Raw genomic sequence first — 13,186 nt, forward strand, 5'->3', positions numbered from 1 at the left:
TTAAATGTATTTATGCATATGTAAATGTGTTGTTGGGATATGTATGCATGTATGTGCAAGTGTGTGTGTGAGTTTATACGTGTGTGTGTTCATATGTGTGGGTGGTGTATGTGTGAATGCATGTGTGCGTGTGTATGTTGTGCAAGTGTGTGTAGGTGCATGTGAGTGCACGTGTGCACGTGTGTACATTCATATGTGTGAGTGCATGTGTGTGTAGGTGTGCATGTTAGAATATGTGTGTGCATATGAGTGCATTGTGAGCATGTGTGTGCACATGTATGTGTAGGCGTGTGTGAGAGTACGTGTGTGTAAGTGCACTGTGTGCATGTATGTGTGTGTGAGTGCATAGGTGACTGCCCACCTGCAGCTGCACTAGGGAGGAGGCATGCAGCAGTCTCGGTGGCCCCTCAGTGCAGCTGAGCCACTGAATCAGGCCCCCAGCTACCTACCTGGTGGTTTACCTGCCACATTCGCCTGAATGAGATACAAATACCCTCGCAAGGATGCTTAGACTTGTCTCACACAAGAAATGCCAAGGTCTGGGTTCATTTCCATATTTATAATAAAACTTGCAGTTTTCAAAAGCACCTACTGGTGGCTCCACTCTTGGAGGTGCACACCCCATATCTCACCCGTGAGACCAAGGAGCTGCTATCTGAACACTCAGAAAGGAGAGCAGCAGGTAGATGGGGGCGGCAGAGGAACAGCATTCAAAGTCTCAGCACCCTTCATCCCATGACCTGTGCACCCAAAACCCAGAGGCGGGCATTTGTGCAGAGCAGGCTCCCAGTGAATCCTGCAGCCTCCCTCAAGGTATGGAAGAGGGAAGCACAAGTGCTCAGAGAGGACAGAAGACACCCCTGTTTCTTCTTCTTTCTCACACCCCAGACCATGCAGGTGTGAACAACTAAACTCCTGATAAAGGAAACACTCTGTCCAGGCACAATGGCTCACGCCTGTAATCCCAGCACTTTGGGAGGTTGAAGTGGGTGGATCATTTGAGGTCAAGAGTTCAAGACCAGCCTAGCCACATGGTGAAACCCCGCCTCTACTAAAAATACAAAAATTAGCCATATGTGGCCAGGCACAGTGGCTCACGCCTGTAATCCTAGCACTTTGGGAGGCTGAGGTGGATGGATCACCTGATCAGCCTGGCTAACATGGCAAAAATCCCGTCTCTACTAAAAACACAAAAATTAGCCAGGCGTGGTGGCACATGCCTGTAATCCCAGCTACTCGGGAGGCTGAGACAGGAGAATCACTTGAACCTGGGAGGCAGAGGTTGCAGTGAGCCAAGATCGCACCACTGCACTCCAGCCTGGGCAACAGAGTGAGACCCTGTCTCAATTAAAAAAAAAAATCAAAAAGCAAAAAATACAAATTAGTCGGGTGTGGTGGCAGGTGCCTGTAGTCCCAGATACTTGGGAGGCTGAGGCAGGAGAATCACTTGAACCCAGGAGGTGGAGGTTGCAGTGAGCCAAGATTGTGCCACTGCACTACAGCCTGGGTGACAGAGCGAGACTCCATCTCAAAAAAACAAAACAAAAAAAGGAAACACTCCTCTTCAATGGAAGGGGCTCTAATCTCAAGGGTAAGCACTGTTGATTTTTTTTTTCTCTGTCCTCCTGGCGCTCAGCTCTGGCACATACAGTTGCAACCATAAGAAGCAGTATCAGGGCAGCAAACACAGAGCTCCAGTTTTTTGTCTGTAGAACTGAAAGGCAAGCTCCAGGAAAGCAGAAAGTCCTGGAGAGGGTCCTGGAAAGGGAGACGCTCGAAAAATAGAACACAAAGTTGTTCAAGAACTCCAGGGCTCCCCCTAGAGGCACACGTCACTGTACTCGGGGACAAACCACTGCCCACATACACACGACCACAGGAGGTGCACGGGCAGGACAGATCAAACCACACAGGCTTTGAAGACATCAACCCACAGAAGTCAACTAGGCTGATTTCCAGCTTGAAAAAAAAAATCAACATTCCCCTAGTATGTAAAGAAGACCCGAAGTCATGTAACATAGTCTTCAAAATACCCAGGACACCATCTGAAATTACGGGGCATAGGAAGAATCAAGTAGCATGCACATGAAAAGACTACCAACAGCTACCACCGTCAAGATGACACCAATGCTGGAATTATCTGACGATTTTCAAGCAGTTAATATAAAAATGCTTCAACAAGTAAAAGCAAATACCCTTGAAAGGAATGGGAACATTAAAAAGTCTCAGCAAAGAAAGAGAAGATATAAAGAAGAACTGAGTGGAAAGTTTATAAGAAGAAAAGACAGTAATTGAAATAATTCACTGTATAGGCTCAATAGTTGAATATCAATAACAGAAGAAAGTTAGTGAAATTGAAGACAGATCAATAGAAATTATCCAATCCAAACAACAGAGAGAAAGGAATTTAAAACAAAACAAAACAAAAAAACAGAGCCTCAGAGACCTGTAAGATGATTCTGAAAGATCTAACATTGAAGTCATTATCCCTAGAAGCAGAAGATAAAATATAGTTCAGAAACAATAATCTGAAGAAATAATGACTAAAAATCTCCCAAATTTGGAAGAAGACATAAACCAGATTAGATGAATTTGGCAAGCCCCAAACAGAATAAACCCAAAAAAATCCACACCCACATGTATCATTTTAAAAGAGTTAAAAATTAAAGACAAAGAAAAAAATTTTGAAAGCAAGCAGAGAAGACCAACACATTATTTGTAGGGGAACAGTTTGAATGACTGTTAATTTCTCACTCTGTGTGTGTGTGTGTGTGTGTGTGTGTGTGTAAAATCATGATGTTGTACAGCTTAAATATATTCAATCTTTATTTGTCAATTAAATATTTTTTTAATCATGGAGGCCAGAAGAAGTGGAACATTTTTTCAAGTGCTAAAAGAAAAGAACCATCAACCCAGAATTCTCAATTTTCCAAAAATATCTTTCAGGAATGCAGGTGAAATAGACACATTCTGAATAAAGGAAAACTAAGAAAATGCATTGATGGCAGAGCTGCTCTAAAAGAATTGCTAAAGGATGTCCTTCAGACAGAAGGGAAATGATATCTCAGGGAAACTTGCAACAGCAGGAATGAGGCAAGAGTAACAGAAATGCTGAACATCTAGGCAAATAAAACAGATTATATTCCTCCTCTTGAGTTCTTTAAAATAAATTTCATAGTTAAAAAACAAAAATTATATTATCTGATGAGGTTTTCAATGAATGTAGAGATAATACGTAAGATAACTACCATAATAATTTAAAGGTCAGGGAGTAAAAGAGACCTATGTGATGGTAGGAGTTCTCTATTCCAGTGGAGGTGATAAAATACTGATCTTAAGTAGATGATGAAGAGTTAAGTATGTTAAGTGCAATCCATAGGTGACCAAAAAAAATCACAATAGATACATTAAAAAGAAATACTAAAAAAAAAAATCTAAATAACCCAAAATGGGCAGAAAAGTTGAAACAGAAGAACGGAAAAAAAGGGGAAAAAACAGAAAAATGTAATAAAATAGTCAACCTGGATCCAAATATATTAATCACAACATAAATGAAAATAGAATAAACACATCCATAGTAGGACAGAGATTATCAGTTGGAAAGTAGTGAGCCAACTACATGTTATCTACAAGAAACTCACCTCCAATATAATTATATGGGCAGGTTCAAAGTACAAGAATGGCAAAATACATGTAATACAAACACTAATAACACAAGTCTGGATTGTTTGTTCATATTAATATCAAACAACGAAAATTTCAGAACAAAGAAAATTACCAGGGAGAAAGAGGGACATTACATAAGGATAAAGATGTCAATTTGCAAAGAAGACAAAATGATCTTCACAATGTAACTTCAAAATATATGCTGCAAAAATCAATAGCACTGAAAGTAAAAACAGACAAATCCACAATCATAGCTGAGGATTTCAACACTCTTCTCTCAATAACTGATAAAACTGGCAGACAGAAAAGCATCAAGGATACAGATGAACTGAACCATGAGCCATCATGACCTAAGTGACACTGGTAGGATCCACCCAACAACAGCAGAAAACACTCCTTTCCAGAACACATAGAATGTTCGCCCACCTAGGACATATTCTGGTTCAGGAAACAAATTTAAGAGAATTGAAATGTTTCAAAGTTATGTTCTCTGACCAAAATGGAATTAGACTACAAATCAGTAACAGAAAGTTAACAGTAAAATCTCTGAACACATGGAAATTAAACCCACTTCTGAATAATCTACACATTTAAGAGGCAGTATCAAGGGAAATTAGAAATTATCTTCAACTGGACAACAATGAAAATACCACATCAGGGCCAGGTGTGGTGGCTCATGCCTGTAATCCTAGCACTTTGGGAGGCCGAGGCGGGCGGATCACCTGAGGTCAGGAGTTCAAGACCAGCCTGGCCAACATGGTGAAACCCCGTCTCTACTAAAAACACAAAAATTAGCCAGATGTGGTGGTGCATGCCTGTAATCCCAGCTACATGGGAGGCTGAGGCAGGAGAATCGCTTGAATCTGGAAGGCGGAGGTTGCAGTGAGCTGAGATCGTGCCATCGCACTCCAGCCTATGGGATAAGAGCGAGACTTCGTCTCCAAAAAAAAAAAAAAAAAAAAGAAAATACCACATCAGAATGTGTGTGATAAAGCTAAAGCAGTGCTTAGAGAAAAAATTGCTGTATGAAATATTTATATTAACAAGAAGTATTTCAATCAGGAAACTAATAGTCTACCTTAAGAAATTAGGTAAGGAAGAGCAAAATAAACCCAGAGCAAGATGAAGGATGGAAATAAAGAAAAAAGCAGAAATCAATAACATTGATGAAAATAGAGAAAATCAATGAAACCTAAAGCTGGTTCCTTGAAAAGATCAATAAAACTGACAAACCTCTAACAAGACACAGAAAAAAAGAGAGAGAAAAGACAAACTAACAATATCAGTAATGAAACAAGGGTATCCCTGCAGACCCTACAGACACTATGGTAATAAGGAAACACTACAAACAACTCCATGCACATAAATTAAATCCATTTGAATAAATGGATCAATTCCTCAGAAACCACAAATTACCAATACTCACCCAAGATGAAATAGACAACTTGTACAGTCCCACATCTATTAAATAAATTGTCTTGGTGATTTAAATATTCCACAAAAGGAAATCTCTAGGCCAAGATGGCTTTACTTGCTTCGTCAATGAAATAACTTAAAAAGATGTTTTAAAAGTAACAGAAATAACATCAATTCTACACAATATCTTCTTGAAAACAGAAGAGAAGGGAAATGCTTTCCATCCCATTTTTTTGAGGACAGCATTACCCTGATATCAAAACCAGACAAAGACAGTATATGAAAACCACAAACTAAAATTCTCCATTAACATAAAAATAAAAATACTCAGCAATATATCAGCCAACTGAATCCAGTATGTAAGAAGAATAACACACCACAAACACAAACACATCCAAAGAATGCAAGGCTGGTTCAATATTCAAAAACCCCTGGCAGAGATGTCAGCAAAAATGACAAAATAATAACTTCTGAAAAACATCTCCTCCACAAAAGAAAGAAAAGCACTGGCCAAAAAAAAATGTTGAAATCAACTTTTCAGAAGTCTGAAAATTAATCAAAGACTTGCAGCAATCTGGGGAGCATTCACCCATGAAAAACAACTGCATCTCAGTAAGAGTAGCTAGATGTGTGGTGTTTTAACCCACCCAATTCTTAAACCTACCAGACTCTAGCTCTGAGATAACTGTGAAAACCAACAGCCCACAATCAGGATGAAGACCAGCACCCTGGCAACCCGCAGAGAGGGCCATTCCTAGAGCACTGTCATTATTTCACCTGTTTGGTAGCTCCCTGGAAAACTCGCTCACCAGGGCTGAATTTATTTGGCCTGAGTAGTTCACCCAGTGCAAAAGTATTTTCTTAAGAAGCATTTTTTGAAAAAATATCAGAGGTAATTACAAACACCATGGCTGCTTGAAGCAGTGGAGAACGGTTGCAATGAACAATAGTCTAACCAAAAGTCTCTAGCCTAAAAGGAAATACTGGAGAACAAGACATCCACAGGAGGCTTTGGAAAGCTCCAACAACACACTCCTGGGCACAGAGAGGGTCACACATATGCACAGGCTGTGTGCACACTCAGGCAATGCCTGAGAAGGCCTAACACTCACACAGCTGGCTAGCCTTGAGGTTCTGTGAGGCCAGAAGTAAAGGCACAGGTAGAGCTGTCGTCTGCCTAGCTGTGTTGAATGCATGGGCCAACTTCCACACACAGGCCCCAAAGACAGGCAGACTTACTGTTGGAGACATCTAGTAAAATCACTGTTCTAATCATCAGCTGGCCAATAAGCTCACTGAGCAGAGGCTTCAGTGGCCACCCATGATAAGGAACATAGACTTTACAGAATTAGTTCAGAAAAGTCACTAAACATACACAAACAAAAGCAACAGAAACAGCAACAAAAATTAACAACATCTGTGATATGCTGTGATATACACATCCAATGGAACATTATTCAGCCATAAAAAGTAATGAAGCACTGGAACATGTTACGCACAACTTGGAGGAATCTTGAAAAGTTTACACAAAGTAAAAGAACCAGATACAAGCGACACATATTGCATGATTTCTATTACATGAAGTATCCAGAACAAACGAATCTGTAGAGACAACGAGCAAAACGCAGGGTGGCCAGATGGTGGGGGGAGGGAAGAATGTAAAGTAATAACCCAATGACTATGGGGTGTTCTGGCGAAAAATTTCTGATGAAAAATTTTGAAATTAGACAGAGGTGGTGGTTGCACAACATTGAGAATGCATTAAATGCCACTGAAGTATACACTTCAAAATGGTTAACTGTATGTTATATGAATTTCAGCTCAATTATAAAACTAATTCTTAATTAAAAAGTCATTATTCATCTATCTATAAGACATACACTTTAGAGCCAAAGACGCAAACAGGTGGAAGGCTCGAAGATGCTTCATAAACCATAGCAGCCAAAAGAGCAGGAATGGCTCCCAAATACCAGGCAAGGCAGACCTGAAACCAAACCGCCAGAGGAAACAAACAACACTACACACTGTGAAAGGGCCAATCTCTCAGTAAGATATCACAATTATAAACATATACTAACCTAAAGCAGAGGGCAATATGTGAGAAGCAAATATCAACAGAATTAAAGAAAGAAAAAATGTCTACAATATTAGAGACTTCAATACCCCACTTTCAATAATAGACAGAATGACTGGAAAAAAGATCTGTTAAAGCCAAGAGGACTTGAACAATGCTATGAATCAACTAGACCTAACTGATTTATACAGTCAGCCCTCCAAATTCGCAGGTTACACGTGTGCAGATTCAGCCAACCGAGGATCAAAAATATTCTGGAAAAAAAATGATGACACAACAATAAAAGTAATATAAATTTTTAGAAATACAGTATAACAACCATTTATATAGCATTTACATTATATTAGGTACTATGAGTAATCTAGAGATGATTTAAAATATAAGGAAGGATATGCGTAGGTTATATGCAAATACTACATCATTCTATATAAGGAACTTGATGATCCATGGATTTTGGTATCTACAGGAGTCCTGGAACCTATCCCCCACAGGGAGAACACTCTATAGAATATTCCAGTCAACATGAGACTGTATAGAATATTCCAATCAACAGGAGAAGAATACATATTTTCCTCAAGTGTGTATGGAACACTGTCCAGGATAGGCCATCTATTAGGCCACAAAATAAGTGTCAATATATTTTTAAAAGTTGAAGTCAGGCAAAGTATCTTCTCTGACCATGATGGAATAAAGCTAGAAAACAGAAAGAAAACTGGAAAATACACAAATATGTGGAAATAAAGCAACACACTTTTAAAAAAGAAATTAAAAGAAAAATTAGAAAATACTTTAAGATGAATGGAAATGAAAACACAACAAACCAAACTATGGGATGCAGTGAAAGCACTGCTCAGGGGACATGCACAGCTGTAAATGCCTACACTTTAAAAAGAAGAAACGTCCCAAATTAGGAAGTAAAACTGTCTCTGTTCAGAGATAGCACGATCTTGTGTACAGAAAATCCTCAGGAATCCACAAAAGAAATATTAGAGCTAATCAACAAGTTCAACAAGGTTGCAGGATAAAAGACCAATATACAAAAGTCAATTCTCTTTCTGTACCTTAGCAATGGCACTCCAAAACTGAAATTATGAAAACAGTTCCATGGACAGTAGCATCCAAAATATTAACTACTTAGCAATAAATTTACAAAGGAACTGCAAACTTTATATGTTGACAATTAGAAAACACCATTGAAAGAAATCTTAAAAGACCCAGATAAATAGAAATGTATCCCATACTCATGGATTAGAAGAAACAGCAATACTCCCCAAATCGATCTACACATTCAATGCAAACCCTATCAAAATCCCACCTACCTTTTTTCCAAAATTTGAAAAGCTGATTCTAAAATTCATACGGAAATGCAGTAGACCTTGAATAGCCAAAACAATCTTGAAAACACACAAAGTTGGAAAACTCACTTTCTGATTTCAAAACTTACTACAAAGATATGGTAATTAAGACTGTGGTATTAACATAAGGATAAACTTAGAAATCAATGGAACAGAATTGAGAATCCAGAAATAAACCCTTTACATTTATGGTCAAGGGTGCCAAGAAAATTCAATGGAGAAAAATGTCTTCAACAAATGATGCTAGGACAGCTGCATTTCCACATGCAAATGATGAAGTTGGACAACTATTTCACATCATATTCAAAAATTAACTTAAAATGGATCAAAGCCCTAAATGTAACAGCTAAAATTACTAAAATCTTAGAAGAAAACAGAGGTGTATATCTCGTGACCTTGGATTGGGCAATGATTTCTTAGAAATGACACCTAACACACAAGCAACAAAAGAGGATAAATTAAGCTTTATTTTAAAAAAAATTTTTTTTTTAGACAGGGTCTCACTCTGTTGCCCAGGCTGGAGTAAAGTGGTGCAATCATAGCTCACTGCAGCTTCAGTCTCCTGGGCTCAAGCAATCCTCCCACCTCAGCCTCCCAAGTAGGTGGGATTACAGGCACACATCACTATGTCCAGCCTAAACTTTATCAAAATTAAAACCTTCATGCAGCAAAGGACATAATCAAAAAAAAAGAAAGAAAATATTTGCAGATCATTTATCTAAAAAAAAGGTCTAGCATCATGGCTAGACATGGTGGCTCACGCCTATAATCCCAGCACTTTGGGAGGCTGAGGTGGGTGGATCACTTGAGGTGAGGAGTTCAAGACCAGCATGGCGAAACCCCATCTCTACTAAAAATACAAAAATTAGCTGGGTGTGGTGGTGCACACCTGTAGTCCCAGCTCCTCAGGAGGCTGAGATGGGAGGATTGCTTGATCCCAGGAGTTCAATGCTGCAGTGAACCATGATCACACCGTTGCATTCCAGCCTGGGCAATAGAGTGAGACCCTGACTCTAAAAAAAGAATAAATAAAATATAAATAAATAAAAACAAGAAGAGTTGGTGAGGATGTAGAGAAACTGGAACCTTCATACATTGCTGATTGAAGAATGTAAAATGGTGCAGCCACTCTAGAAAACAGTCTGACAGTTCCTCACTAAGGTAAATAATATTATCGTATGACCTGGCCACCCTACTCTTTAGGTATCTACTCAAGAGAACTGACAACATACATTCACACAAAGCCTGCATACAAACGTTTATAGCAGCATTATGTATAGTTGCCAGAGTGGGAACAGTTCAAATGCCTGTCCACTGATGCATAGATAAACAAAATGTGATCTGTTCATACAATGGAATGTGACTCAGCTATGAAAAGGAAGTACTGATACATGTTACAACATGATGAGCCTTGAAAACATCATGCCCAGTAAAAAAAAGACAGACATAAAAGGCCACATATTATATGATTCTGTTTAAATGAAATGTCCGGAACAGGCAAATCCAGGGAGACAAAAAGCACGTTAGTGGTTGCTAAGTGCTGAGGAGAAGGGGAATGGGGAGTGACTATGAAGGGGCATAGAGTTTCTTTTAGGGTTGATGAAAATGTTCTGGAATTAGACTGTGGTGTGGTTATGCAACCTAAAAACCACCAAATCGTACACTGTAAAAGGGTGAATTTTATGTTACTTGAATTACGTACTCTAAAAAATCAATCAGGTCTGGTGCAGTGGTTCATTCCTGTAATCTCAGCACTTTGGGAAGCTGAGGTGGGAGGATTGCTTGAGCCCAGAAGTTTGAGATCAGCCTGGGCAACATAGCAAGACCCCATCTCTACAAACAAAAAATTGAGAAAATTAGCCAGGTATGGTGGCACGTGCCTGTGGTTCCAGCTACTCAGGAGGCTGAGGCGGGAGGATTGCTTGAGCCCAGGCGGTCGAGACTGCAGTGAGTCGTGGTCACACTACTGCACTCCAGTCTGGGTGACAGAGCAGGACCCTGTCTCAAAAACCAAACAAATGAAAAGGTGCCAGCAGGTTCAGCTGCCTGGTGAGGGCTGCTCTCTGCTTCCAAGACAGCACATTATTGCTGTGTCTCACATGCGAGACAGGATGGAAGTGGTGAACTTGCCCTTTTATAATCTAGGGGTACTCATCCATTCGCGAGGGTGGAGCCTTCGACGCCTAATCACCTCCCAAAGGCCCCCTCTTAATACTGTTGCTCAGGGGACTAAGTTTCAACATAAACTATGGCGGGGACACAACATTCCAAGAACAGCAGATAGGCGTGATACAATATGTTAAGAAGTCAATTTAACAAAAGCACTTACACAGAGAACACGCTAGCCTGCCAGTCCTGCCTTTGGGGTAAAACCCTGAGAGCATCACAAAACCTAGCTCCCACATTCTCACTGCTATGGTTGGAATGTCTGTGGCCCCCAAAATTCCCACGTTGAAATCCTTATCCCCAAGGTCATGGTGTTAGGAGGAGGAGCCTTTAGGAGGCACTTGGGTCATGAATGAGATCAATGCCCTTATAAAAGAGACCTCAAAAGCTCCCTCGCCCCTTCCACTGTGAAGACTCAGTTAGAAGGCACCGTCTATGAAACAGGAAGCGGCCTCACCAGACACAGAATCTGCTGGCACCTTGCTCTTGGACTTCTGACCTCCAGAGCTGCAAGCAGCACACTTCACACTTCCGTGGTTTCTGAGCCACCCAGGCTATGGTGTTCTGCTCTAGCAGCCCTCATGGACCCAGGCACTTGCTGAACGTCAGCATTCCTCTGTGTGGCCACACAGGACCCCTGGCCCACACTGCAGACATTGTCTGCTTCTCTCCCTGGAGCACAAATGTGACAGAGCCCGCAGATGTGCAAGCCTGGGCCCCCTAGTGTCTGAGTCGTGTGTCACCCTAGGGATAAAAACAGCAGCAGGAAGATGGGATAAAGCAATTAGTGCACCCCTGCCAAGCACCATCTCATGTTAATCCCCTCTCCTGCCCTAAGAGCCGGGTGCACTTTGGGATCCGCATTTTACAGACAGGGAAACAGGCTGGATGAGCCACTGCCACTGACACCTTTCCAGAGACCCTGGTGCCCACTCTGCTGGCAGCTAGTGCCTCTGAGCTCCTGCAGCCTGGCACACCTCTGTCCCCTCCCACCCCGCACCACGGCCCTCTGGGGTGAAGGCTAGCCAGTGTCTACACCACCAAGCTGGCCCTGCCCTCCTTCCTTGACCTATTTATCCCCCAAAACCCAATCCCAGCAGCTATAATTCACAGTGCCCTAAACAAGCACAGTCCCCAGACGCCACAATCATGAATCCCATGTTACAGATGAGGAAACTGAGGCACAGAGAGGCCAACTGTCTGAGTTTCTGGGGGCTGCCGTAAGAGCTCACCATAAGCTAAGTGGCTCAGAATGACAGAAAATCATCCTCTTACAGTTCTGGAGGCCAGAAATCTGAGATCAAGGTGTAGCAGGGCTGTGCTCCCTCAGGAGGCTCTAGGGGAGGACCCACCCACCCTGCCTCTCCCAGCTCCTGGGGGCTCCCGGAGTCTCTGGGCTTGTGGCCGCATCACTCCAGAGTCAGACTCCGTCTCCCATGGTTGCCTCCTCTGTGTGTGTCTCCCGGTCTGTCTAAGGACACTGTCACTGGATTCAGGGCCCACCCTAGTCCATGACCTCACCACAAGGTGCTTTACTTAATTACATCTGCAAAGACCCTGTTTCCAAATGAGGCCCCATTCTGAGGTTCCAGGTGGATGTGAATTTGGGGATGATACAACATCAACAACTCACCCAAGGTCACTCAGCAGACAGACAGGAATGAGACACACGTGGCAGTCTGACCCCACACATGCACCGATCCTACCGCCAGCCTGCCTCAGAAAGGGGTGGAAACCCAGGCTGTGGGGTATGGGCTGTGGGGCCAGTCCCAGGCCAGCTTCTCCCATCCCAGGTCCACCTCCTCCTCCTCTACGTCCCCCTGCCAAGGCTATAAGGCCATAGGCACATTCTCCAGGCTACCTGGAGCTGAGCAAGGTCTTGCAAGACCCCCACCAAGTCAGGGAGGCATGGGGGTTGATGTACTCCCAACTTCAAGAAAAGTTTTTGTTTTCCAAACAGAAGAGACAGCCAGAAACATCCATAATGAGGGAGGCAGAATTCTAAGAATGCCCAAACACTAAATCTAGGTGCTGCTGTGAAGGAAGCCTGCAGATGGAATGAGGTCTCATATCAGTTGACTTTAAGTTCCTCGAAAGGATGATGACCTTGAGTGGGCTGGACCTAATCAGGTGAGGCCATAAATGGGAGGGGTCTCTTCCCTGGCAAAAGAGATTTGAAGTCTGAGAGTGACTTGACACAAGGGAGATTACCCATTACTGGCCTGATGATGAAGGCCACATGGCAAAGAATGAGGTGGCCTCTAGGATCTGACAGCAGCTCCCTGGCTGACAGCCAGCCAAGAAATAGGGCCTTGGACCCATGGGCTCACAGACCCACAATTGCAAGGAACTGAATTCTGCCAACAAATTGGGTAAGCTGGAAATAGGAACCAAGAGAACTAATCAGCAGGCACCTGACTTCAGCTTCTGAGACCCTGAACAGAGAACCCAGGCACACCATGCCTGCACTTCTGACTTACAGAACTGTGAGCTACTCAGTGAGCATTGT

The 13,186-nt window shown here is 42.1% G+C and overlaps 1 protein-coding gene across 43 annotated transcripts in view; it reads right to left on the bottom strand.

Moving 5' to 3' along the window:
- OBSCN (obscurin, cytoskeletal calmodulin and titin-interacting RhoGEF) overlaps positions 1–13,186 on the bottom strand; it is a 170,381-nt gene that overhangs the window by 139,577 nt on the left and 17,618 nt on the right. The window lies entirely within an intron of this gene.

Source organism: Pan troglodytes, chromosome 1 (genome assembly GCF_028858775.2).
Source record: "Pan troglodytes isolate AG18354 chromosome 1, NHGRI_mPanTro3-v2.0_pri, whole genome shotgun sequence".
NCBI lineage: Eukaryota > Metazoa > Chordata > Mammalia > Primates > Hominidae > Pan > Pan troglodytes.